A 26,008-nucleotide genomic window follows, 5' to 3' on the forward strand; every position below is an offset into this window, starting at 1 on the left:
ATCCTTTGTAGAAAGCCTTCTTTAGGACACAAGAGGATAAGGAATTATGATAGTGGGTGGTTTATCAACTAGTCAAGCATAGCAAAAATCGTGGTAAGGGTGGTTTATCAGTTGGGTCAAGAACTCTAAGGGTGGCTTATTAGATGTGTCAAGCACTCTAAGAGTGGTTTGTTAGTTGTGTTAATCACTCAATGAGTGGTTTATCAACCCACAATAAGTACCCTTCTACATATGATTTATCAGCCCTAACGAGCGCCCTGTATGGTTTATCAGCTATGTCAAGCACTCCATGAGTGGTTTATCAACCCACAACAAGAACTCATTCCCATTTCCTCTTTCTCTTTTGGTCACAATTCTTTCTTTCAGGGAAATCCCATTTCCTCAGCTCATAGATCCTTCCAGCTTCACTCATGATCTCCACTAAGAAGAGGTCCAACCCCATATTGCTATGCGTTTGCCTTTTTATTATTTCCTCAATGTCTCTTCATGTTCCTCTTGGAATATTCCTCTTCTTTTATTTTTCTCATTATTTACACCATAAAAATAATTTAAGGTGCCAACTAATCCCACTTGGGTTCATATTTCCTCTTCCCTCTTAGATCATGGATTTGTGGTCTCACACTTCAGGCCATTACATTATTATACTACAAAAATAAGGGGAATAAGTACCAGGGGTGTCACACAAATACTAAAATACTCATGGGAAATAGATGGTTGAGTGTTGGTATGAACCAATGAGACAAATATTACATTCTAAAATTCTTAAAATGGAGCCCAAACTCAAAAACATAATAATAAGCCAACTCAAAATGCATAATGATGCTGTTAGAAGGGCTAGTCAACTTTGTCGACTATATATGATAGTTGAACCCAGTCAAATGTCTAAGTTAGAATGTAAGTTAGTTGAAAATGTAGTCGGATCTATCAACCAAGTTAGTTATATAATTACAACTACCTTGTAACTAAGGGATATATAAGATAATGATGTTGTTTGAAGGACAAGTCAACTTTGTCAACTAGACATGATAGTCAAACCTAGTCAATTGTTTAAGTCAGAATGTAAGCTAGTTGAAAACATAGTCAGATCAATCAACCATGGGATACACACACACACACACACACACACACACACACACACACACACATATAGATCGATATCATTGTGATATCTTAATAGGAAGCTTGTTTGTTGGTCTCCCACTACTTGTGCTTTTATTTAATTTCTCTCATCTATGTGTGTATATTTGTGATAATATATATAACAATTCACTCACAGACCCCTAGATTGCAACATTGTTTCCATTACTCATAGTTCATGAACTCGAGTTTGAGTAAGCATGCATGTATAAATGTTAATTTTGGAAGATATTTATGAGTGGTGGGAGTGAAAAATTGAGAATTACCTCAATAACTATGCCAGAAGAAATCAACTAACACTAGTAGAAGCAAGAGACCACTTCTTCACATAGATCAACGAGAGATTTCTAGAATCCATTCCTAAAGAAATTATTCAATACATTATCCATTTTACTAATGAATAGATTTACTTATGAATATAAGTTGATGTTAAAAATTACTAATGGAGGCTGAACACATTCGTACAAGTGGGTTGATATAATTTGTAATGATCAATGTGAAGAGCAAGAAATAGAATAAAAAGTGTCAGTTGATAAAATCAAAAGGATATTCCATGACGATTTCCTATGCAATATACCTCCTCTCATGCATAAATTTTTGCTAGAAAAATGGGTTGGCGACATAGTCAAATATTAAACACCACTAAATACTCCACCTACAAATACTAATTGGGACTAGAGAATGAAATGGAAAAATATCTTAGAAGCTAATCATAAAGTAAATGAAATCACTAATTATGATAACCCTCATTGACTTCGAGTAAGTCGAGATTGACAATGGGGGGGTCGTCAATTTGTGAGATGCCCTAGTTAGAGTTGAGTGAATTGACTGCACTAAAGAATACCATGCCAACATCAAGGAAGAAGTTGACTGAAAGGGAATACACACTAGAAGAAGGATCAAAGTGAAAGACTTCATGACAAATGTTATATTATAAACCTTCAATTGACATTCAAAAAATTGAAAGGGAGAAAAGAGAAAGGAATTGGTAGAATATGTGTAACACAAGTGATCCCCAGACATTAATAAGAAATAAACTCCAAGAGTGACTAGTTGGTGCTTTGGACTCATTCGATATTGGTAGAGATCAACCAAAATCAAGAGGTGATATCCCAACAATTCCTGAGAGGAGTAATAACATGATGATAGATGGTGCTTGTAAACTTGCATATACTATAGAAAGTACAAACATTGATAATTATGGCTTGATGTTGCGTTAATTTCTTATTCCTCAAAATTCTAGTCCCCATATTCATGAATTCCTCCACCACATATTAAATTTGGATCCCAAGCCTTCTTAAGTGTGGTGCAATGTTGATCCTCAAGGAAAGATATATGATATACCATGGATCAAAATACCACAAGTAGATCAAAGCTGGGTAGATAAAAAAGGTGTGAGACCATCACATTCCACATAAAGGATCTCATAGATTTACTCCCTTGCCAATTTTTTTACTGAAGAAGAAAATTCCAAGTCATTGGATAGTTGTGGTGAACCAACATGTTCACAAGAATGGCGGTTATTCAAATATATGGATAAAGATTTACAAAAAAATCCATCTACTTTAGAACATAGGGAAATTAAATTCATCAGATCGATAAGAGTAATATCAATAGAGGTAGGGTATTTGAATTCCCAAGTCAACATGACCACTCTACAACCAACTTATAAAAGTGAACCAACTACAATTTTTACTCAAGCAAAAAATCAACAAATGTACACTAGTCACGGAGACCGAAAATGCCATTGGTTTGTTTGATATTTTTTTGGTATCATTAGACATTAATAATAAAGATAAGAAAATGTACCAATTTGTTGGTGCCCTTTGAAACAAAGCAATAACTTGGTTCATGGAATTATCAGAGAATAAAATAAGAAGAAAATCAGATATAAAATCCAAATTTTTATCCTTATTTAAAGAGTAAGATGTCAAACATCTCACTACTCAGAGATTGAAGGAAATCAAGCAATGGCTAGGAGAAAAGAGCAGAGGACATGACAAAAGATCTAAGGATTTGATAATTCAAATTCCTTTCCATTTAGATGAGAAACTCATGGTGTAGTGGTATGTATTAGTTATATTACAAAAAATTAGAGGACCACTATGAATGCATGATATTAAGTCATATGAAGAAGCATTGCAAAAAAACACACATAGAAACTAATGAGGATTGGCTTTAATGTCAATGTCTTTAGCTAATAAATATCTAGAGGAAAATTAAAAATTCTTCAACAATCATTGAGAAATATGGCTATTCACATATTGGAAAAATGAAGGCCACACAAAATATAATTATAAATATGGAAATATAGTTGAGAAAGAACCAAAAACACACATAACTTAATTAGAATTGCTCTATGAAATTTGTTAAACTATGACAAGTCATAGTACAAGAGATTTCCCACACAATTTAAAAAATGTAAAACCAAAGTGGTGTGCAATTTGCGAGGAACCAAGTCATTTGACACAAGGATTCCATTTAAACATTGGAATAAGCCAAATTATCTTACAATGTATCATACATAGACATATGACCAAAATACACAAAAAAATAATGGCTATGAAGGGAGTGAAGGATATCAAGGAAGAGGAGGAAGATTCACAAAAGGTGGTACATGACAGGGAAAAGGTCACTTATATTATTTTATATGTTGGAAAGATGATCACCTTTCCCTCAACATTATGTTTAAAGAATAGAGTAGCTTAAAATATTGTAACATGTGTGGCATGGGGGATCACTCTTTAAGAAATTTCCAAACTATGCTAGAAAAAATAATGAATAAAATATCGGTTAACCTAGTACATACCATACCTAAGAAGGAAGTATCAAATCATACAAATTTTCATGTTGTGATTGATCATTATTAGCCAACAAAACCATATGCAAGGGGACACTCCTATCTGACCATAAAGGAATAAAATTGCATACCCTAATTTGGATCAAGAGAGATGATTGGTGCATGAGGCACTGGAATTTTTCAAGAATAAAGAATATGAAAAAAAATTAAGATGTGAAGATGTTATGGAAGAACTCCTACATTTACTTAAAGAGAAATAGGAGGTTAATTGATTGCTTGAATTTCTTTACATTTTGAAGAAGTACAAATAAGAACAAACACCGTATAGAAACATTAGGAAATTATCACAAAATAAGATGTAGGGTGATTATGATCTGCAAGTAAACTTAGAAATTAATGGCTGCATGATAAATTTGGTTGTTCTCGACCTTGAATCCTAAGTAAACATTCTCTTTAGGGAGACTTGAATAAAATTTAGAACACCACAACTGCACAAAATAATAGACTATCTAAAGTTAGGGGCTCAACAATTTGTTGAAACCATTTAAAATTTACAAAACATGCAACAATCATAATGAGTATCTTGAATGATGATAACTTTGAAATAATTGACTTAGCCAAAGGAATTCCAACTTAGCTAGCACTAGTTAGCCGAACTTGGGGAATGAAAATGAAATCTACTATCTCTCTAGAAAGAGACAATATTAAATTAAAAGGAAAAGGTTGAAATATAGTAATTCCCTTGGATCCTATATAATACAAGCCATGGGTAGAAACTTGGGATGAATATAATGAAATTACAAAGTTATATAAAGTTATGAATCAAAATGAGAACAATGTCGATCCAAATGCATCTGAATAAATTTTACATGGTTCATCATGATCTAATAGGCCACAATTCCAACATCGCATTATACGAATGGTAAATTATACAAAATTATGATTATAATGCCAAATAATGTTGGTCAATTGAGGTCATTCCTATCAAAATACATGCTCATGTGTTTATGTGAAGGGAACGATGTTCATATACAAGAAAAAAAGTAAAAAAAACCAACCCTCCTACCAATAGAGTTCACCATTAGCACATGCCAATGAGGTATCAAAAGCAATTGGAGAGAATGGTTGGATGAAAAACTTGGTCTGTTCATTTAGTAGCCAAGCAACAAGATGGTGGGGGAGGCATGCTCCGCAATTGTACATTTGGATGACTACAACCAAAAACTTTATAGAAAGTTTTGGTGGCTATAATTTGTTCGCCCAAGCCAACATCCCATTTTTCAAAATTGGACATGATCTTGTCGCCCACATTCACTAGTGAAAAAATGAATGGAGAAAAATTGGGTAAATGGATGAGTGTGTTTGGCCTCAATTGTTTCCAAATACTCTAGATGATATACCATACAAATGGTACAAAATTGAAGAAGAAAGGGGGGACATGTTCTTCTGGTTTGGTATCAAGAAGAAATTTATTAATGACTTCAAAATTATACTAGGAGAAGTAGACAAATTTGAGATTGTTGACACCTAATCTTTGGGATTAGGAAAATCCATGAAAATATCAAAATAAAGGAAATTGGAATATGAAGAGACATTGGGAGATGAATCCCAATAGTATCCCTATCCTTGTATATATCCATGTTCTCTCTTAATGAAAAAACACAATTCATTCATGGAGTTACTCTCTTAGCTTCACATGGTATCAGTTCCAACCCCATTTTTGGTTTCCCTCTACTCTTGTAATTCCTATTCTCTCTGCCATATTCTGTCCCTCTGCTCTCTTCCATAGTCTCTTCAAGCTTTTGTCAATTCAAATGCCTTAGATCTGCCTATGAGTGTTGGTTTTTGTTTTGCGGTGTGTTGAAGGCATATTCCTTACAGTCTGGTTGAATATCTTGAGATATTGATCGTGACTTAACTCCTAATGAGCGCTAAAGCCTATGCATTGAGACCTCTGCATACATAACGTTGAATGTTACTCTACATTTGATTGTGAACTTCGTCGAGCTGTGCACTGGTTATGATGGTCGTGGTTTTCATGTAAATGGGGCGTAAATGATATGGTTGTTCAATGTGTTGATAATTTGTGAGTGCTAGAATGTGCATTAAATATCGGTATGCTATCATTTTTTTGAAAAACGTATGCATTGAATCACACTATATGTGTGAGAAAGGCCACATTCCTTTTCTTAATGACCATGTTCAAATGGTGCATCTGTCAGGAGGACCTATGAGTATATTACAATGAGTCCTATACCTGTTGGTATATACATTTGTGTTGGCCTTTTATGATGTGACGGTCAATATTCCTTACTTCCATGATTAATTTTTGAACACTTTGTAATTTGATATGTTCTGCTTGGATGGTGTCTAGTGAATGCATATATGCATTGTATTTTTTTTGAAGGCTGAGTATGTTGTGATGGGCATATGTCGTTGATTTTTTGAATGGCTATTGCATCAAAATTTGCCTGCAAGGAGCTATTTCTCCATGATCTTGTCTCCAAATTAGAACACCAGAAAACAAAAGTAAATACCAATAGAGATATAATAGGGTCCCAACCCAAATGATCAAACATGCATCACGCAGTCGATTCTATATACTACAAGGAAATATACGTGCACTTGGCCTCCTCGCAAATTGGGGAAGAATTTTGGGTCTGATGCAGACTCCCGTACTCCACTTAAGCGATCTATCTTGTCCACACTTGATCTTGATCCCTACTCACAACCACAAACAAATATAGACAACAAGTGACCTTCCTCAAAAGATCGTTAGATCAAAATATCATAGAAAAACCCATAAATCATGTTGAATACAATAGATACATGGAAGGAACATATGTTTCTATCGATCATGAAAAAAATAGATTACAATCATATACCTTCGCCTCAAAGCCTCCTCTCTGTGATACGACAGAGTCTCCCCACGATAACAAGGAAATGAGCATGAAGAGCAAGACTCAAGTAACAAGAACCTCAAAAGCTCTCTCTCTAGTAGTAGGATAGTGACATGGACTCTAGATCTCCAACTCTGGAAAACTCTGGATCTCTAAACACTAGTTTGACCTCTCAAATGATCCAGTATAAATAAGCAGAAGAGAGGTCCCAAGGGGATGAATGTAGATTCTCAGGATGACGATAAGTCATGGAAACTTTTAAATGATAATTCCTTTCCAACTTGAATAAGTGATAAGTCGAACTAATCTCCTAGGGAGAAAGACATTCTAGAAGAGATCGCCAGCCATAGGCATAGGAAAGCGTGAAAAATGCCATAGTTGCTCGCACAAGGAAGGGTTGGGAGTGATTGGGAGGCTCCAGTCACTCTCATAGGCCTCCATCCGTGTGACTGGGAAGTATGACTGGAGAAAATAAGGTCTAAGGTCTGGAAAAAGTCAAACAACCATTAGGATTAATGAACACTGACCCTAGGGGGTAAAATAGGCTGATAACAGATTCCCCCTAATGAATGAGGTCAAAAGAAAAGCTAATGGTTGAAGTAGATTATGATAAAGCTCAAAGGTCAAAACATGAGTGAGGAGACAAAGCCAAGAATATGGATCAGAAGACTTTGGAGATGAAGTCTCATTTGTGCTGATAACATCCCCGAGGTGTGCATACCCATGCTCAGTCATAAGAATATACTAAACATGGCCCCTTAAAAATACACTACGGATCCATGAAATGAAGTGCTAGAACATGGCCATGAAAGACATACACATTGGATCCATGTGGCTCAATAAATAGAGCATAACCGTTAACAAATAAAATCATGGATCGATGTCACAGTATACATAAGTAGGAATATGGAAACATGACAGACATAAAAGTGTCTCAAGATAGTCCTCAAATTACATGAATGATACATAACTCCAGCGCATCCTAGGAGGGATGCCATATAAGAGTGAAATGTACCTAACCCAAGGTATTTGACATAAACCTAATGGAACAATATACTCCATGCGAATAGATGAGTTGATGTTGAACATGGTAGAAACCTATTGATTACTAGCCAATGAGGTAAGCTAGTAACAGATGCAAGGGGATCCGCCAATGAGGAAAATGGACCCCAAGGTACCTTGTACAGTTCACCAAGTGTGAATAGATGAGTTGATATTGAATACTAGTGAACTCGACCAATAAGAAGCTAATGATGTAAACCCACTGTTGAGCATGAGGAAGCCTACCACTTAGGTCTACAAGCTCCAAGGTATTACAGGTTCCTAGATCAAACTCTTGGATAATCAACTGAGTCGACATGAGAAGATTCATCAAAGGAGGGCCTTGATGTATCCCCCATCAATCGACACGAAATATACCAGGATGTTGTGAGGTATGGATGAAGTCATGAAGTGATGAAGTACAATTGACACATGGATGTCTGATTCAAAAAGGTCAACGGACTATTACAGATGGCCAACACAGGCTGAGACTTCCCTTGAACACATAATGACATGACACAAAAGTGACTTGGCAGCATGACTGAGGAGCACCATGTGATATCATGTAACAACACAGGAGGCATCAAGGCATGCTCCATATGACTGGAAGAGTAACCAGTCAGAGGAGTAAAGAGACTCATATGGATGGTATGGCTCCTAGGAAAGCTAAAACACAACTGTAAGATAATGATGTAGATAGGTGCCATGTTCAAGGGCGACACAAAGGACATTGTCTTTTGATGACTAATGGAAATAAATGTTCCCTCCCTTCTCTTTCTATAAGTTCCTTTTTTAGTAAAGTTCTCCTCCAAGCCCAAAAAAGAGATAAAAGAATACAAGGGAGAAACTCCTAGCCACAGTAGACTAGGGTATTCCTTTTCATAACTATTCTATCCTAGTCTAGAAAAGGGTTAAACTTATAATAGGTAGAGGAACCTTCAAGTACTTTTACGATCGTGAAGTTGACGAGTTCACTCGACAACCTTTTCTAAATTAAGGAGTCTGAAAAGAGATTAAAAAAACTCCCCTTGGAGGAACGAGTGGTATAGAGAATAGCAATTGGTTTTGGTAATGATGGAATTGCTTATGACATAATGAAGATAAGAGGCTGGCTAACGGGACCACCCATTGTAGCGGTTCCTCCAAGAAAGGGTAAAACAACAAGGGAAAGAAGATGATAGGCCACGCAAATGATGATGATGGAATAAAGAAACCAAGGCTCATCATGCAGAAGTAGGATTATAAAAGTAGCAATCACAAGGGATAAAGTGTGGAATCCTCCTCGGGTATGGCCATAAATATGACGAAGAAGAGGACATGAGGCTCAAATTCTAAGTCATGGTGGGTCAGAAGGAGGGATTCTGGAAAGAGGAATAAAATCGACTGCATGAACACTAATATGGAAAAAGGTGCTAATCTAGGTCATCCATGTATAGGTAAGCTCTACTGCCAAGCTACGATGTGCATAGAAAAGAGTGGCTAATGCCATAACTTGACAGAGTTTGACCTAAGGCTTAGTGATGGCACTAATGGTCAAGAATGCATCGGTGATAGTGATATATGACCTACCCTTATATGTCAGCAAGAGGATACATACCTCAGGCCCAATGGATGTCATAATAAAAACACCACCCTACCCTATAAAAGCAATATAGAAAGAATAGACCCATGGTTAAATCACATAATGAAAGAAATAAACATGGATGAGGTAAAAAAAAAGACCATATAGTTTTTGGTTTTTTGAATTTTACATATTTTTTTGTATTTTTGGCATAAATAAGGCACGAAAAACACTCACATCACACACCAAACCAAAAACGAAGATAAAGCATCACACTCCTATGTAAAATATGTATAAACGCTACATAGTCTAATAGGTCATGTCAAAGTGTGCCCATAGTTGGGTGCGGGCCAAGGGTTTCTATAGGCAAACTCATGGAGAGTAATGGAACCAAATGGCTCACTAGTGTGGGGCCATGCCAAAGGAAGTCAAATTTCCCAATCTAGAAAGGTTGACCATGCCAAGGACATTCTAACATAGTCGTGCTCTTAAAATTGTCCTGCGGACATAAGGGAGGATCAAGACATGGAGGTACAAGACGCTTGTTAACAGGTGGTAAGGAGTTGGACAATTCGTTAGAAAGTTTGGCAGTAGAAGCCCAAGACTTGACTTAACTTGGTCCAGGGGTGGCACTTCCAAGGAAGGCCACAAAGGTCCCCCCTGAATCATTCCAATATTTTTATTGCCAAGCTCTACTTGTTCCGAATTAGTGAGACTAGAGGCAGAAATAGGAACAATATCCCTAGGATTATCAACAGGTAGATCCATGAATATCGAGTTGACTAGCCATGGAGGTTTGTCATCAAGGGAGTCATGTGGAATATGTGGAGTGATGCCCTGTGTGGGAAAAGGAACCTGGTCATATTCCATATTGTGATGGAGTTTCTGACCAACGTTAGGAGGTAAAGGTACTGACGAGACTACTAGAGAGGCAATCTCTTCCACAGCAGGTGGCGGAGGATGCTCACTAGCTTAGTCAAATTCCATAATATCAGGCAACACCACCCAAGGATCAGAAGGTCTATGGGGTCCACAAGTGCCAGAAGAGATCATATGCATAAGAGCTTTCAAAGTGGATGAAGGAATTCTAGGAGGTGGTAATTGAGGAAAAACACCCCAATAAGTGATGATATTTTAAACAAGTTTGCGCCAACACTTTGATACTGACAAGGGTGATTTTCGACAAGTAGGACTAAGTTCCCTATAGTGGTAATTTGGGTTGATGGCACACAATAGTCTAGTTGGTCAATGGTCACAATCTTGCCTTCATGAGGAAAGGAAAGGACACAAAATACATATGATACCACTACAGTCATGGCATAAAACCAACTATGACCAAGGAGTAGGTTGTAATCCAATGTGGTGTTGACAAATTCATCATTGACATATAAAATCCCCCGCGCCCCACCCCCCCCCCCCCAAATTCAATGGAAAACATGGGAAGAAACCCCTTTGGTACAAAGTTGTATCCATCAAAAATCTTGAAGAGTGGTGTTGGACGCAGCGAGCACTGGAGAGTGAAGAGCCTTCCAACATGATGCTGACATGACACAAGTGGAAGAGTCTTCATCCACCAAAGTGTGATGAATATTCTTGTGGAGAATACACACGATAAATATGAAAAGTGATATGATGGGAAAGACGAGGATCAACCTTGTCAACATTAAATGCAATGAGACTTGACTGAGATAGATTGACTCCACCAATCACAGACAACAAGGCCTTGCGCTGCTGAGGACAAATTTGCAAAACCTCCAAGGAAAATATGGTACAAGGAGCCTGAGCAAGGTATTAAAAAACACTGTACTGCTAAGTAGTTCAAGTAGAGGGATTGTGTGTTGTCAAGTTACGGACGACACCCTTGGGGGGCAATAAATGGGTTCCAAAGTCTTATCTAATGTGAGAGGTCCAGTGGAGGTAGGTGGAGTGGGTGAGTCCTTAGAAGAAGAAATCGACTCAGGAACATCATAGGATTTGGCTCGCATGGTCACATTCATATAATATTTGCACATAAAGATGAATGAATTATGGGTAGGATAGAAAAATGGCCCCTCTTTTTCCCCTTGCAGAGGTGGAGGAGGCTGGGCAACCATTTTTTTTTGAGGTTGTGCAAGAAATGAATGAGTTAAAACAACAAGCTATTAGGTAGACTATGGCGGTGCAAGGAGCATATGAACTTCATCCATTCAATGGAATTTTCGAGTAAGATGTTCACCTTGACATATTTTACAAGGGAATTTGATCTTTTGATGATGCTCACTGGTGCCCCCTCCTTGATTCTGGTGATCTGGTTGAGATTCTTGAGTAGTTTTATTCTTTTGTTTTTTTTCTTGTTGTTATTCTTTTTACCACCAAGATGTTGGTTGTTATTAGGTGTTGTGGACTTCACCATCAGAACATCGGTGGAATGCTAAGAAGAGGGTGCTTTAGCAGAGCTAGACACACTCATTGGGGCTTGTGATGTAATGATTAATTGCCCAAGTTGGGAAGCAAGTTGGCTCATGGAATAAAAAATGGACCCAATCATGCCATCAACATGTGAGATAGGAACATGTTTAAGTGGGTCAATGGAAGGCCTAGGAGAATTAGGGTGGACTTCATATAGCATGCATGAATGCGAATAAATTAGATCTAGTTGCTGGGCAACTAATATAGTTTTCTCCTCGGTAAAAAATCGAAACATGGACACATCCTTAGCAATTTGGGGTTAGAGAGAGTGAATGAGCCACTTGCATAAAATTTCATCAGGTAACTTGGGTCTCACTAACCTCTTGCGATGATTCCTCATGAAAAGGGTGAAAAGGGCAAGTCTCAAAGTCAAGATGAAAACCAACAAGAAGACTTGATCAACAAAGAAAGGACTGTTATCCATAACCTCAAAACCCAATCTGATAAACCTTTTGACTTAGGTACAGAAATTGGCAAACTGAAGATAGCGATTCCCCTCTCAGAATTAGCTAAGCATGACATCTATAAACAACAGATCAAGAAATCACTACAACTCACTAGCAGCAAAGATGATGTCAATGTGCTGGATGACACTCCTGAATTGCTGTTTGGTCCAGAAGTGGATGGAAAAACAGTAGTCACAGGAGTATTACCTTTTTATGTTAGCTTACACATCCATGATAAGGTACTACACAATGCAATGTTTGACTCAGGTGCATCTCACAACCTTATGCCAAAAGCTGTCATGGAAAGACTGAACCTAGACATAACAAGACCATATAAGGACCTGTTTTCTTTTGACTCCAGCCAAGTCAAATGCCTAGGGCTCATAAAAGATTTATGCGTGTCTTTAGTTCAATATCCAAACAAGACAATCCTAATGGATGTGGTAGTTGCTGACATCCCACCCAAGTATGGGATGCTGTTATCAAGATCATGGGGAGCTAAACTCCAAGGTTCTCTGCAGTTAGACATGTCATATGCCACCATCTCTGTTTTTGGGCAACCAAAAAGACTGTACAGAGAAACACTCATGAAATACATGGTCAGCAGTGAGGAAAAGCCTCAGAACTTTCCCATATATGCTATCCATTCAGACATAGACTCATATATCCTTTTCAATGACACCACAACTCCCTTGCAAGGGGAAATTGAAATCAAGACAATCACACAAAAAAGGGGCTCAACTGAAAGTATCACCACCCACGAAACAACAGCTAAACAAACACTAAATGCTGCTGCTGTTTTAAATCCCAAGCATAGCCAATCAAGTGAGGAAATTTCCCTAGAAGACAAGCTTGAGACAAAACCCCAACTCCTGCTTACATTGCCATCCCATGAACCGATTTTTAAATCCCCTGTCAAGCAAGATATCCTGTGGTCCCTAGAATTTGATGGCTCGGTTAACAAGTTAGGGGCAGGAGCTGGAGTTTGGATACATAACAAAGAGAAAACCCATGCAGAAGGCAGAGCTTATAGATTAAACTTTAGATGCACTAATAACATGGCAGAATATGAAGCTCTGTTACTAGGTCTCAAGCTAGTAAAGGCATTACAAGCTCCTACAGTTTCGATCATGGGAGATTCTGATCTAGTGATTCAACAAGTGAAAGGAAGCTTTGTCACCAATGACAAAAGGTTGAGGTCTTACAGGTCCGCTGTAATTGAAATATTGAACACTTTCTCTGAGTTCCTTATCACAAAAATTTCAAGAAGCCACAATCTCCATGCACACAGTTTGGCGACATTTGCCAGCACTTTCAAATTTCCACTGGAACCCAACAACTACTTCACTGCCGAGGTCAAGTACAGACCCTCCATTCCAAACAATGTCAAAGAATGGCAAGTATTTGAGAATGATATGCAAATAAACAATTTTCTAACCTCACAACAAGAGTTTGCAGGATTAAATATTGACACTGAATCAGCAAGTCAATCACAAATACTTGATGAAGCAAGTCAATCACAAATACAGTTCCAACAGATGGTTCATCCAATATCACCTAGAACAACAAAACAATTACTGAATCCAACCATTTTCAATAATCAAAACATTCAGCAAATTCACCAAATTGACTGTGAAGAGGTGAGCAACGCTGAAGCTGAAATCATACAACTCAAAGACAACTTCCTTCCAGTAGGCCTTACCCCACTAGAGGACATTTTTGATTCAAATGATCTCCCCAGGAAGCCAAAGATGCAGCCATTAGACGCAGCAGTTGAAGAATGCAACATTGGTACTATTGACAAGCCTAAAATAATAAAGCTATCTGCTTCTTTGCCCCCTGATCAAAAACCCAAATACATTGACCTCTTTAAAGAGTTTCAAGATGTTTTTGCATGGGGTTATGAGGATCTAAAGTCCTATGACACCTCTGTCATCCAACATACCATTCCCCTCAAGCCTAATAAAAAACCATTCAAACAAAAATTGAGAAGGATCAATCCTATGCTCCTTCCTTCTATTGAAAAAGAGTTGCATAAAATGTTCAAAGCTGGTATCATAGCACCAATCAGATTCTCTGAATGGATTTCCAACTTAGTCCCTACAAGGAAAAAGACTGGTGAGATTAGACTTTGTGTAGACTTGAGGAACCTGAATCAAGTATCACTCAAAGATAATTATCCCTTACCTAAGATGGATCATATTCTCCAAAGAGTGGTAGGGGCCTCAAGGATTTCATTACTTGATGGATTCTCGGGTTTCAATCAAATCCTAGTACACCCTGATGATCAAGACAAAACGGCATTTACAACCCCATGGGGAACTTTCAAGTATGTTAAAATGCCTTTTGGGTTGAAGAATGTCGGGGCAACATTTCAAAGAGCAATGGATATTGCTTTCGCAAAGGAAATTCATGATTTCCTTGTCATTTATTTGGATGACCTCACACCTTTTTCTAAGTCTGACCAAGAGCATTTGAAACATTTGAGACAGATCTTCCTAACATGTAGGAAATATGGAATTTCGCTGAATCCCAAAAAATCCCTGTTTGGTTTAGAGGAAGGTAAACTATTGGGCCACATCATCTCTAAAGATGGCATAAGAATTGATCCAGACAGGATACAAGCGATCCTACAAATGCCCCACCCAAGAAATATAAAAGAATTGCAAGGATTCTTGGGAAAAATCAACTTCTTAAGGAGATTTATTCCAAATCTGGCCGAGTTGATCAGATTGCTTAACAACATGTTAAAGAAAGATTCAAAGGTCAAATGGACTGTTGAAGCCAAGCAAGCCTTCGAAGGAATAAAACTGGCCCTTACCCAAACTCCGGTGCTGACCAATCCTCAGTTTGACAGAGAATTCATTATCTTCTCTTTTGCCTCCCAGCATACTATTGCTGCTGTTTTATTACAGAAAGATGACCAAGGGAATGAGAAGCCTATTGCCTTCTTCAGTAGGGCTCTTAGAGATGCCCCTCTAAAATATCAAATTATGGAAAAACAAGCATATGCTTTGGTCAAAGCTATTAAAGACTTTAGGATTTACATCCTTTATTCCCATGTTGTGGCTTATGTGCCAAGTCCTATTGTCAAAGACATTCTCACCCAAGAAAACTTAGAGGGCAAAAGAGGAAAATGGATTGCTAGCATACTAGAATTTGACATTGAAATAAAACCTACAAAGTTAATAAAAGGGCAAGGCTTGGCCAAATTGATGACAGAAACAAATTTGCAAGCTCTAGATATCAATCAGCTGGACAGTGAAACAGAGCTGGCGACTCCCAAGATCAATGTAGCCTTTGAACAATCTCCTTGGTACTCTGACATCTGTTATGTATTACAAAACCTGTGTGCTCCCCCAGGACTGTCCAGAACTAAGTGTAGATTCTTAAAAATGAAAACATCAAGATTTTGTGTGATGGATGGAAATCTGCTTTGGAAAAACCATGAAGGTATATTGCTGCACTGTTTAATGGAAAATGAAACTAATAATGTCATGCAAGATTTCCATGCAGGAGACTGTGGTGGACATTTGTACTGGAAATCCACTGCGGACAAGATACTGAGGGCTGGTTATTACTGGCCCACCATGTTCTCTGATGTGAAGAAATTCACAGCCTCATGCCACAAATGCCAACTCTTTCAGGGCAAAAGACAGTTGCTGCCACTTCCCCTAAGACCTATTGCAACAGAGAGACCTTTTCAACAATGGGGCTTGGATTTCATTGGGGAAATTCATCCCTCATCTTCAGGCCAACATAGATGGATTTTGACAGCCACAGACTACTTCACCAAATGGATTGAAGCTGCCCCATGCAGACAAGCAAATGACTCAATAATTATCCAGTTTTTGGAAAATAACATACTGGCTAGGTTTGGCTGTCCTGACAAAATAATAACAGACAATGCTGCTGCTTTCAGATCCAAGAAAATGGTAAACTTCTGCCACAAATATCATATTACTTTGGGTCATTCTACGGCATACTATCCCCAAGGAAATGGCCTAGCTGAATCATCTAACAAAAGCTTAATAAATATCATAAAGAAGGTGCTGGAAGAGAATAAAAGGAATTGGCATAAGAAACTAGTCAATGCTTTATGGGCAGACAGACTGACAACAAAAAGATCAATTGGGACCAGCCCATATGAGTTAGTTTATGGATTAGAAGCCAAATTTCCTTCATCACTAGGAGTGCCTGTTATGAAGCTTCTGCAAGAGAGTCAAGCAGAGCCAAATGATATGCAAAGGAGGATCAATCAGATAATCTGTTTACAGCAAACTAGAGAGCAAGTTTTCAGCAGAGTGCAGATATTACAAGAAAAATTAAAAAAGGCCTTTGACAGAAGAACTAAGGCAGAAGATTTCAGCATTGGTGATAAAGTCCTCAAGTGGGATGCAAGGAGAGAAGAAAAAGGAAAACATGGGAAATTTGATTCCCTTTGGAGAGGACCATTTGCTGTCCAAGCAGTACAAGGTAACAATACTTACTTCCTCAAAAGTCTAACTGAAGCTGACCTGGATGAAGGTCCTGTTAATGGAAGGATGCTTAAGCATTATTTTGACTATTTCCCATGAGTGCAACCTGAGGTTCCTTCGTATATATGCGGATGTACATATTATTTTCTATCTAGATTGTAAAAAAGCAGTTTTCCAAGTTATTCACCAATCAGCAAAAGGTAAAATAGAATCAGAAGTCTACCAAGAAGGGAAGCACAAAATTTGGCACTTCAAAGCAACAAACTTCAAGAATGATACAGGCAGCAATGGAGCAAGGCAATCTGACCTGCTGTTCTTGGTCTTTCAGGAGAAAAACCATCCCCATGTGGAGCCACTGTTAGCTACCTATACCAGTAGGTTTCATATTTCATGATCGGCTATGGAAGGTCCAAATATGCTCTGCTTTGATGATTCAAAGATCACATATTTCCTAGGAATTTTTGATCAGTGCTAATAGCTTGGTATGGACTCAAGGTTTTGATGGATGATTCAACAGTTTAATCTGGATCATGCCATGTTTTCAATTTTCAGTTATAGAATAGAGAAAGCAGTCTGTCCAAACTGTTTAATCTTGGCAGACAAGCAGTTCAGGTAGAGAAGAAAAGGCTCCCAACAGCTTAATCTGGGACCTTGGAGGAAATAAGGGTAGAAGTAGATAGAAATAACAAAGAAAAAGCCAAAGAAAAGAAAAGGCAAGTAAGGGTCTGCAAGTTCAAGTGCACCCTCCAAGAAGAAATAAAAAATGCTAGGCAAAATAGTTGGGTAGGTAGTGGTGGTTGCAGAAAAGGCTACTTTCACCATTGCAGGCATGGTGACTATGATTACCAAGGCAAGGTCTATCAAGTGACAAAGTGTGCATATTCATCAAGTTGCAGCAAGGACCATGACTAATTTCCCTCATTCCCCTCCAATTTCATTTCTAACACTCCCCCATCAGCTAAGATTCATGGAAAAGACTAAGGTTTCATGGTGGTTCTTAATCTTTAGAAGCCACATTTCTTGTCTAAAAATCTTTTCATTTTGATATACTCTCAAAACCAAGTTTGTTTCACATAAACTTAAATGGTTTCCCCTCCACTCACCCCCTCATCCATATTAACTCTAATTCTACTATATAAATCCCTTATAACACCTTTTTCCCTATTATTATTAACACCACGGTGTATAAACCCCAAAATCTTATAAATATTCCCCCTTTTGGTATTATAGCCAATAAAGTTTCGAGTCAGGAATCAAATGACACCAGGTCATGTTGATGAACCTATGCCAACTACCCCTTCCCCTTCATGAGCTGATTCCTCTATTTTTACCCCTTTTGCACATAAAAAACCCCTAAAGGGCTTAAATTCCACCTTTACCCGCTTCAAAGGGCAAAAAACATGAAAAAACCCACTTTCAGCCGTATAACCAAGGTTAAGCGCATGCAAATCGTCTTTTCGGAATACATTGAAAACCCGTTCAAAACATGTTTTATTGCCTCCGCCCGCTTCCGTATACACTGCCCATGTCACCTCCCCGATGACCGTTGGATCAGGCCCTCCAGATCCGACGGCCCTGATCGCGTCGGAGTCCTTCCGACGTCCGACAGTTATGCGTACTATCCCCCTGTCATATCAGCCATCCGATCACCGTCCGATCAACCTCCGTAGATCTAACGATCACCATGACGTCGGAGCCCATCCGTTGCCCGAAACTTATCGCCCGACGTCCGTATTTTGAGTACGTCACTCCGCTGCCACGCGCCCTCACCACAATGCGTCGGAGGTACAACTGCAAATACCGCCCCCGTACAAGAAACGGTGCGATACGAAACCACTGCCGGTTTCCGGGTTCCCCATCCCGCCTGCTCACGTCATCGCCGTGTCATCAACATGTCATCGCTCCGTCACCCAGGTACGCTGTCCCGTCAGTCTCTTGCCCTGCCATTGGTCCACCTGTCCTGCCATCTCACTGCCCCTGTGGACCAACCAGACCCCGCCACGTCACCCGATGATGTCAGCATGACGTCATCCGACCTTGACCCCACCAATGATGTCATGCTGACGTCAGCACGGATTCGCGCCAAAAGCACCAAAAGGTCTATTTTAGCCAAAAATTCGTGTTTTTTACCATTTTTGTGCATTCGTCGTTGTTGTGTTCTGCATGCAAAACTACGTTTAAACCTGCACCAGCCGCGGAAAAGAGTTTCCTGACCACCGGAACGTCAATTTCCTCAGCGCCAACAAGCTCTGACCGATCCAAATCCACAGGTATTCCTCATTTGAGCTCTGAAACTCCATTTTCACTGCATTTCGCATGTCAATGAGTAACAGACCTTAAGACTCCAACTTCACCGTTAAATACCATCAAGTTGACATTTAAATTGAACCAGAGCCGTCACTAAGCTACTGTCAAAGCCAATTGTAGGCAATTCGAAAGAAAACTGTCACTGGTTCGCGCAATCGTGAACCCGTCACCTGCAGGAGACAAATAAACCGCAAAAGAATATTCTCTGAACATTTCCGCCACCCACCTAATCACACAGAGGCAGTATTTCAACTGCTGCAGCCTTACTTCCACCTTTCACTTGCAAAACCAACATTCTCTGCAAAGAAACCTTGTTGGTGTTACTTTGCATAGTAACACAGTCCTTGAGCAAGCAGAAATCCTAAAGAAGAGCCATGGACCCCCCTGTAGCCCCTATAGCCCTCAATGTAGCTCCCCTGAATGCCCCTCACAGAGCATTGGACTGGAAAGCACTAGCTGACTTAGATTGTAAGATATCAGAAGAAATGCTAAGCAGGAGCAGGTTCCATCTCCAAATCCTAAATGAAATAAAGATCAAACATGAGAGGGGGGCAGACATCCTGGGAATTTGGGATTCATTTCTCCCAATATTCAAGCTTCCTCAGGTTAATCAATTCCCTGAGCTTATCCACTTAGTTGCTGACCACTATGATGCATCCCAAAGGGCAGTGCTGGACTCTTCAGGCTCAATTTTGTTTTTCATTACCCCTGAAGCCATCAGGGAGATGCTGCAGTTCAAAACAGATAAGAAGTTGGTCCCCCTATCACTAGCAGATTTGATTATGGAGGGAGCCAGAATGACAGAGGCTCAGATTACAAAACTTAACCAGTTATTCATCAAAGCTAACACTGTGCAAGTCCCTCCCATCAACTATGTCTACCTCAACCAATTGGGCCTGGACCTTGTTGACATGATCAGTCCCATCCTGGGATATGATTCAGTGGAGTATGTGGATGAAACAGTTATGCACATAATGCTCATGTTTTCTCCAGGAAGAAAACCAGTCTGTTATGACTATGCCACATACATCTCAGACAAGATGCATGAGCAGTTGATGAACCTATCAAGAGAAAGGGTATTTAAATATACTTCTTACATATATCATTTGCTCTTATACTTCCAGCATGAGAAGTTCTCCTTCCAAATGAAAAGAGAAGATGCACAGGGAAATTTGAGATCGGTGGTGTACTGGACATCTGCTTTCCACCTCAATTTCTATTCTCCATACACCTACTGTGAGTTCATTGATAACTTCATTCATCCAGCCATGACTCTACTTTTGGGCTCACCTCCTCCCAGATTGACAGATGATATGCAAAGACTCCTGCATTTATCAAAAGCATACAGCATTGGGGATTGTACTTCTACCAACACCACACCGTTATTAGAATATATGGGTGTGAGTTGCCCCCATTTAGACTACCCAGGTTTGTGCCCATGAGACTATTTGCCTTAGAATACTTCAGGCAGTTTGGCTTTGTGGACATGTTCCACTTTTCAGGCAAAGGTAAGAAGGCACAGTTAAAAGTCAGAAGTCAACTTGGCCATTTCCTCTATAACGAAAGGGATGAAGGGTGGAAGGAGGCAGATAGAATACTTGGGGGCCTTGGTCTTAAATACAGCTTCCTATGGAAACCTTATGACCCTAACAACTTCATTACCATGAGGAGACTTAAATACAAGTTGTCTGCTTATGATCACTGCAGCCTTCCTCACATAGAAAAATATGCCAATCAAAGTAAATGGAGGAGAGGGACTTTAGAGGAAGCTGTTACTCAAGAAGAGCTTAATCAAAGAGCTCAAAGAAACATAAAGAAAATGGCTGACCTTGAGTTTTATTCACAGGTCAGCTCAGTACCAAGCATACAAATTGGAGCAGCAGCATCCTCTTCAACTGCCCAACAGCAAGCCACGAGAGTTGCTGGAAATATATCAGAAAAGGGAAAAGAAAAGGTGATGGAGATAGAGCCAGAGCAGCAAGAGCAGGAACAGCAACTAAAACAACAGCAGCAAGCAGAAGGGCTGCAGCAAGGGCAGCAAGAAGAATCAGAACAGCAGGATCAACAACACCAAGAAGAACAAAGGCAGGAGCAGTCTGCCCAGCAAAAGAAAACAGTGGAGACTCCTCAGACCACTGAAAAAACGCTGCCTGCAAGACAAGACACTACCTTTGATGCCTCGGTCCTCCAAACCCCTCAAAAGGAGGATACATTTATCTTTAGAAAAAGAGACAGAGAGACTCCCCTGACATCCTCTGTAGACCAGGGAGAGAAAAGGCAGAGACTCAATGATTTTCCAGAGGAGGATATAGCAATAAGAGAGGCATTGGGCATGGGCCCACCCAGCAGAGAAACTTCAGCAAGTTCCTTCCAGCAGGAACAGGACAGGACCATGGGAGGGGAGGTCAGCTCCTCCAGCCAGCAGAAAGAAGGACAAGTAAGCATCAAGCAGCAATTTATAGACATCAAGAGGAGGAGTGATCCTATCAAAGTGCAACTGTACAATCACCTGCTAAACATGGCTCCTTCCAATCAGCAGAGACTTATGTCTGCTTTTGATGTAAGTGAAGGCAAAATGATAATGAGTCACTTTATGCCTACGGCGCTCCAGCCACAATCTACTGCTGACTATCTTAGGACTAACCTAGAGGTCCTCGCCAAGGACATACACCCTATGGACAAAATTGAGCTGCATAAGCAAACTGGCGAAATGGTGTATGCTTCATTGGCTGACAAAACTTTGGAGAATTATAAATTGACAAGCAGTCTGAATGCCACAGCTTCCCAGCTAGAATTGGAGAGGGCCTCTTCTCAGGCCAAAGACAACAGGATAAAATCCCTGGAGGAAATCATTATAGAAATTGGGCACAATCCCAATGACATCAAAGGGATACAAGAGATCCTGAAACTTAGAGATGCTGACATGGCTGCATTAAGGAAGAAAGTCAAACTCCCAGCTACCATTCACCCCCAAACAGATGAAGTAGCCCAACAGAGGATGGAAAAGGATGCCACAGACCTACTAATATCTATATATAAGCAGCTCCTGCAGACACAAGAGAAATTAGGAGAGTCTGAGGCCGCACAGGTGGCACTGCAAGCAGCACTAAAGCAAAGGGAAGAGGGCCAGACCTCTCAGCCTCCCCCGGTCATCAATCTTGAGAACACTGCTCCTACCACTGTGCCTCCACCTCAACAAACTGAACAAACAGCCACATCTACTTCAGCAGCACCCATCAGCACAGATCAGAGCCTAGATATGCAAAAGCTAAAGAATGAAATACAAGTTTTGGAAGCCCAGATGACAGAGCTGAATGAAACTAAGGAACAGCTGGCCAAGGTAAATGAAAGGCATGATAAGACAAAAAGAGAAGTGGGAGAGAAGGCCAGGGAAATCAAAGCCCTTAAGGACAAAATCAAGGAGCTTGAGAATGAACTCAAGCTAGATAAAATCATAGCTGAGATCAGAGCAATGATATGGTCCAATATTGGTAAATCCATCAACAACCAATGGCCATACATCGAGACAATCCATGAGCAACTAGAGCTCATTCCAAAGGCACAGAGGGAAATCCGAACATCAAGGGCCTTATTGGGAAATATGCCTGAAATTGCTACAAGAATGATCAATGTGCTCAATCACAAAACAAGTTCTCAGTTGGCCACCATGGGAATTGCAAATAGGACTGAGACTATTCAAATGATCAAGAGGGTTCTTACTCTTAGAAATCTGGTACAGACATTGGACAGAAGAACCCAGGATATGCAAACAGAGGTAAACAGGTTCATGGAGAGATTCCAGGTATTGCAGAATAGAGGACTCCCTAGCTTGCTGAACAGCGGAGGGAAATTATTCACCCATGAACAGTATGCTAAAAGAGTGAATGTTCTTGCCTCAGCACAGGTCAATGAGAAGGCCAGCACTTCAGAAGACACAGGGCCTATTACAGGGCAGATTTTCTATGGTAAGATAGAAAATCTATTTTATATAATGAATGAAATTAATCACTTATTTGATGTGGCCCCAAATTTTTTCAAATATACTGAAGCAGAAGAGACAATGGAGGCCATCCTCAGGCACCAGCTCCCTACACAGGAATGGTGGACAGATGCAATCCAGAGAATATTGTAAACAGTAACTCATGCACCAACTTTTGTTTTTCCTACAAATTTTGATGAAAAGAAAAGTCAACAAAGTCAGCAGGCATCATAAAATCAAAGCTGAGCCAACTCAGCGGATGTAGCGGCCAACAAAGCAGAAAAAGAGAACCACAGCTGGCAAATCCGAAAACTCACTGCGCAGGCAAAAGTAAATGCCTACCTCCAGAATTAATACAGAGTAATGCAACCGACTCAGTGACTCCTAAAAGTCAAAACAATCCTCTGACAGACATGAAGGGCATTTACGCTGCATTTAACATTGTAATAACTTCTTGCCTACTTTCTGAGCACTACTGAAGATATTTTCTCTCTCTCAGATGACTCAATACCTGAGATATTTTGTATACATATTTCTATATAAACCCCTTCGCATGATATAGCAAGGGTTGTTGTGAATTTCTCCTGAAGAGTCTCTTATGCTGTAATTGTTTTCTGAAAGTTAATAAAGGAAGCAATGGAATTTCGTGGATGCTTGATGTGTTGAAGATGTTCCGTGCCTGTTCATGACTGCTGGATCCCTGCGTATCTTACCATGCAATAAGTCTCTGTAACTTTCTCCATGTTTAGTTTGTTTTGTTATAAATCCATATACGCTATCTGATTTCCAATATTAAGCAACAGAGAAAAAGAATAACTCCCAGGATTTGCTTACTGAGCACCCTGAGTTCAGTCTGTGTTGTTTATAAATGTTTTCTTCAGGTGTAATCTATATAAAGTGTGATTCTTAAGCTGCTGCACTTTCAGAATACATCTTTCACATTGACCACTGTCACAGGAATTCATACTTTGCTCCTGTGCTCTGCGTTCATTTTCACTTCACCAACATAACAGAAAATTCTTAACAGATTTCTGCTGGTTGACACATATCATCACTTAAGTCTAAACTTGTCTGTTAAATACACAATAGGCCTTGCAGTTAGAACACTACTCAGCATATAAGATCATCTCACAGCATCTAGACTCCATTGCCCAATGGAAACTCACCATCAAAGTATTACATCATAAGACCTGAACGAGATCCTTCAACCAAAACATAAACAAAATCTAAGCATCATAGCTAGCCTAAAACACCACCATAACAGAGACAAATCATAAAGAGAGAGCCCTCTCTGGTTGCAGTTAGGCTAGGAACTGTAACCCAAAGATTGGTTAGTGGTAACCCCGGCCGTATTCCCTTGGGAGTCATAGGGAACAACCTGGGTGTTAACATAATTGGCGACTCCACTGGGGACTTTTAGATTTTGTCATTACTATCTATCTTCCAAAGTCATCATCAAGCCCGAAACCAGCCAAGAGGCCTTAGAACTGTTTCTGTACCACAGTCACAGCTTTAGGGAAGAGCTAGATAGGGAATCTTCATCTTAACTTTGAAACATATATAGCCATTTCAAAATCTTTATCCAGTCCTTGCATACATAAAAAACTTCCTATAAAATTCCTGAAAAAATAGTTGGAAACTGGCTCCTAAGAAAAATCCTCGGCACACTAGGGCAAATCCTGACCCTAATCCACCCATCATTGTTGATAATCCAAATACCATCCGAAAAAACATTAGAAAGCAGCAAAAACAGGACCAGCCTGCCATTGCCACCTCGATTGCAGACTCTCCTAACCTTTCTACTCCACTTAAAGTCCTCTTTAGGTCTGTCCCTAGTTCCCCTAGTTCATCATCAACACCTCAAAGTCCTCCTCTCACATTTTCACCCACTGCAAATACTCTTTCAACCACTCTCCCATTAGTTACCCATCCCATTAACCCTGTTACACCAGTAATCCCTGTTGTCCCATTTATTCCTGTCAACCCTATAAATCCCATAAACATGGCCAACAGGTATGCACCTCTGCAGATACCAGCTAATGCTGCAGCTTTACCTCAAGATTATCAAAGTAAAATCTCATATTTTGACTCAAATGGCTCTCTAACAGCTGTCCAGCATGCCAAGAAGATGCAAGACCATTTTGAGACCTATGAAATAGATGATGACAGTGTCCGAATGAGGATGTTTGTTCAAAGCCTTACCGGGGATGTGAGAACTTGGTTTAGATCCTTGAATGCAAATTCTATTGCAACTCCCAATGATCTGTATCAAGCCTTTATTACCAGATGGGAGAAGAAGAAAGATCCCCTGCACATACTTGCTGAATATGAAACAATCAAGAGAGGTCCGCAAGAGACCGTTTTGGAGTATTGTGCTAGATTCAACAATGTGTACAATGCAATACCACAAAACCTAAGACCTCCTCCCGATTTGGCCTTATACAAATTTCCTGATGGATTTGATCCTGACATGGCATATCAGTTGAAGGAAAGAGAACCTGAAACCCTTGAAGATGCCCAAAAGGCTGCTGTCACAGTGGAGGCAAACCTGATTGCCAAAAGGAACAGGGCAAGGTTAGAAAAGAGAAGCATATACAAAGAAGAACCTACAGCCCTTGATCAAAAACTTGATGCAATACTTAATGGTATGAAGAGATTGGGTGATAGGGTAGAATCGGTTGAGAGAAAAGCATCATGGGAAGCACCACAAAACAATCCTCCTAGGAATCCAAATTTTAGGAGAAACCCAAACCCAAATATTGGCAAGGCCAGTGCTGACCAAGACATAAGACCCCCTTTCCAAGAAAATTATGCAGAAACTTCAACACCAACTGAGCCCAATGAAGATCCTGAGATTAATTTAATAGGTCTGGATGGTAAAAGCCAAGTTTTTCTAACACAAAAAGATCAA

Source organism: Pinus tabuliformis, chromosome X (genome assembly GCF_031772625.1).
Source record: "Pinus tabuliformis cultivar Carrire ecotype Pingquan chromosome X, CPIR1, whole genome shotgun sequence".
Classification (NCBI taxonomy): domain Eukaryota; kingdom Viridiplantae; phylum Streptophyta; class Pinopsida; order Pinales; family Pinaceae; genus Pinus; species Pinus tabuliformis.